The following is a 3,058-nucleotide window of genomic DNA, read 5'->3' as shown; positions in this document are numbered from 1 at the left end:
GGGCTACTGGGCAGGCTAGTGTCGGGCCACTCCCATACCGGCGCGTCGCGACACTGCGGTTGGACCCCGATTGCCAACCGTCACGTCAGGGCAGTGGGTGAAGTTCCCCTCTTGAATCACATTAAGCAGCAGCGCACCATACCAGCGCGGGCACTCCGGTCAGATGCCGATGTCACCCCCCCGTACCAGTGCCCTATTTTCGGCTTGGACTCGAGCAGAGTCCGATGGCTCGATGGAGCCCTGGTGGCCATTAGTCATTCTTTTATGCCATTGGTGTAGTCACCTGCCACTCAAACATGTCGGAAGTAGCGTTGAAGTCGTATCTTTGTGTCAAAATGATTCAATCAAAAAAAAAAGTGCCTTTAAAACCTTTTCCACTTCAAAAAGAAAAAAAGAAATGCGTTCAAAACTTTTTCCACTTTAAAAAAAAAGTTTTAAACTTTTTCCTTTAAAAAAAAAGTGACACGTCAATAAAAAAAATATATATTTAAAAATATATATATTTTCAAAAAAATATATTTTTGCAAAAGGTTCTTTTTCTTTGATTAAAAATAAGTTTTTTTTTTTTATTAAAGCAACTTTTATTGGGATTGAATGATTTAGACACAAATGTCCTACCCACACTATGGCTCAAACACATTTCACATTTCTTTGCTTTTGTGTGCAGTGAAGGTCGAATAAATACTGCTCTGAAAGTTAGTCTTGATATGGGCAAGTAACCATTTGCCTCAGCTTAAGATGTCCTCGCAAATGGGTAAAGAAGTCTGCTTCTGAGCAGGGCTCCACAAAGTTGCACAACTGACGGTCAAATGCAGTTTCTCCACTTTTGCCTGCATCTTTTTGAGAGTGCCATGTCGATAGGTGTACTTTGAGTGCATTAAAAGATTTAAATGTGCAGAGGCAGTCCTTATGAAGACATGGGAGTAGGGATGTCCGAGTGTGGTATCCATGTTTTAAGCGGTAATGCTTAAGCAAGTAGGCTCTTTTCAGCAGAAAATGTGCAGTACTTGCAAGTCCACTGCATTAGAGAATACTGCTTTGGTTGACCTGAAAAGACATGATAATTTCAGCATTGAGAACTTGTTAGAAAAAAAAAAAGTTAAATTTTTTCTTAACAGTCACAAATTAAAATGTCCAATTATTTTTAATCACAAATTAAAATCTGCAATAAATTATTTTAATATTCACAAACTAAAATGTTTAACAATGAGTTATTTTTAAATTAACGTAATTGATTATTTTTGAACATTCAAATTGAGATGTACAATTAATTTCTTAATCCATCTGTAAAAACATTAATGCATGTTTGTTATCCCAACCCATGAAACAAATACAAATATTAAATGATTCATTGATCAGTGTATGAAACATACCTGTAATTGCTGAGACTGAGGTATGTGTGGACTTTTGACCATTTGCTTCAGCCTGATTGGGGGATGGTGAAAAAGAACACAAAATTAAGGCAACAATTTCAAAATATAGGCACATAAATGACCAACCTTAAACACACCAGGTTGTTATGGCGTCGAGTGTGATCTCTGCACTCTTTCTATCTGTATTCCTATATTAGGTTAGACCAAAGTTAAAGTGGTGAAATAACAGGGGGAAATGTGATCTAGTCCTCTGATTTTTGCGATTAATGCATTTTAAAACAATTTCAAATTATCAGTGCAGTTTGATCAAACATGGAGGGGGAGCACTGCACATGAAGAAAAGCAAATGGAAGGGCAGATGACAAACACTCTAAAGCAGGGGTCCCCAAACCTTTTCCTGTGAAGGCCACATGACTTTTCCCTTCTCTGATGAGGGGCCGGGTCAGTTTGTAACAGAAAAAGTGTGACGATTGCAGCAGTGCCTAAATGTGTTTTCAGAAAGCCATAATTAAATAACCCTTTCTGAATTCTTCTTGGAACAAAATAAAATAAAAATAATTATAACATAATATAATATCATATAATAATGAATAATAATAACACAATTAATTAAATAGATAATAACCAAATAACCCTGTCTGGGTTCTTCACAGAAAAAAGCCAGGAAATAATAACACTATGGGGGGGGGGGGGGGGGGTTCAGGGGGCCGGACCAATTGTGGAGGCGGGCCGTGTCCGGCCGGCCCGCGGGCCGTAGTTTGGGGACCCCTGCTCCAACGCAAGAACCGATTACGTTGGCGCACATAAGGTCTGACTGTGCATTTAGCTCTTACCTGAGCCGAAATAGACAGGCTGAAGCTGACTTAATTCTAGCACTAACTCTGTAAATAAATCACTTTATCGACATTTCTAACATTTTTACGTGAGAAAGTAGCCGTTTAGATCCACAACGTGCAAATTCGGCGCTACTCAAGCTAGCCGTAGTGATTAAGGCACTTCCTGTTAGTTTCACAAAATAAAACACCCGCTAACGATAGAATTAGTGTTTTTATTTTTAAAACAGGAAGCGAACCTCCCCTCGGTCTACCTAACTTAAAACCGCTCGGTAACTGTTTTAAATCGGTTTTAAAAACCTCTCCCATCGCCTAAAAACGTTACGAGCCCCGTCTGTCAAGAATTCAAAACGCCGGCCGGCATAAAATGGGAGTCTACCATAAACTGTAGTCTACATTTGTTTCTGAAAATGATGAGGTTCCTGTCACGGTCATATAGCATGCTTGCTAGCGGTGATATTTGATGTAATTGACACTTCTCCTCCCTGGCAGCACACAGGCTACTACACTACAACAAGACAAATCGACGGTTTACAAAAGAGTAAAATATGTACTTACCAAATCAGTGTGCTGAGGACAAGTAAACCCACAATGGCGAAAATAACTGAGAAAGGTGTTGGAAAGAGCGCGAAAGTGGGCAGGGCAGATCTGCGCATGTCTGATAGAACGCCCAAAGGAAACTGGGTACAAGAAATTATTTTTTCTAATTTGACTTAACTGGGATATATCAAGTTAAGCAAGTTCTCCAACCCCAAATTACTACTTACTTATTTAAAAGTAGTGTTCACAACAGGTTGATGAAAATTGAGTTTAGTTCACTTATCACGTTTAATTAATTTGAATGTTAGCATT

General features: G+C 38.9%; 1 long non-coding RNA gene across 1 annotated transcript; it reads right to left on the bottom strand.

Annotated features, from left to right (window-relative positions):
- Positions 1 to 379: 379 nt before the first annotated feature.
- LOC130924179 (uncharacterized) lies at positions 380 to 2,858 on the bottom strand. Its single transcript, XR_009064836.1, has 3 exons — positions 2,765 to 2,858; positions 1,374 to 1,855; positions 380 to 1,047 (listed from the first exon to the last, which is right to left on the bottom strand). It is a non-coding gene; the product is annotated as an uncharacterized LOC130924179 (long non-coding RNA).
- Between the last annotated feature and the right edge of the window lie 200 nt (positions 2,859 to 3,058).

The sequence above is a fragment of the Corythoichthys intestinalis genome, chromosome 11, assembly GCF_030265065.1.
Source record: "Corythoichthys intestinalis isolate RoL2023-P3 chromosome 11, ASM3026506v1, whole genome shotgun sequence".
NCBI classification, from domain to species: domain Eukaryota; kingdom Metazoa; phylum Chordata; class Actinopteri; order Syngnathiformes; family Syngnathidae; genus Corythoichthys; species Corythoichthys intestinalis.
This window is presented reverse-complemented; position numbering and strand designations above follow the sequence as displayed.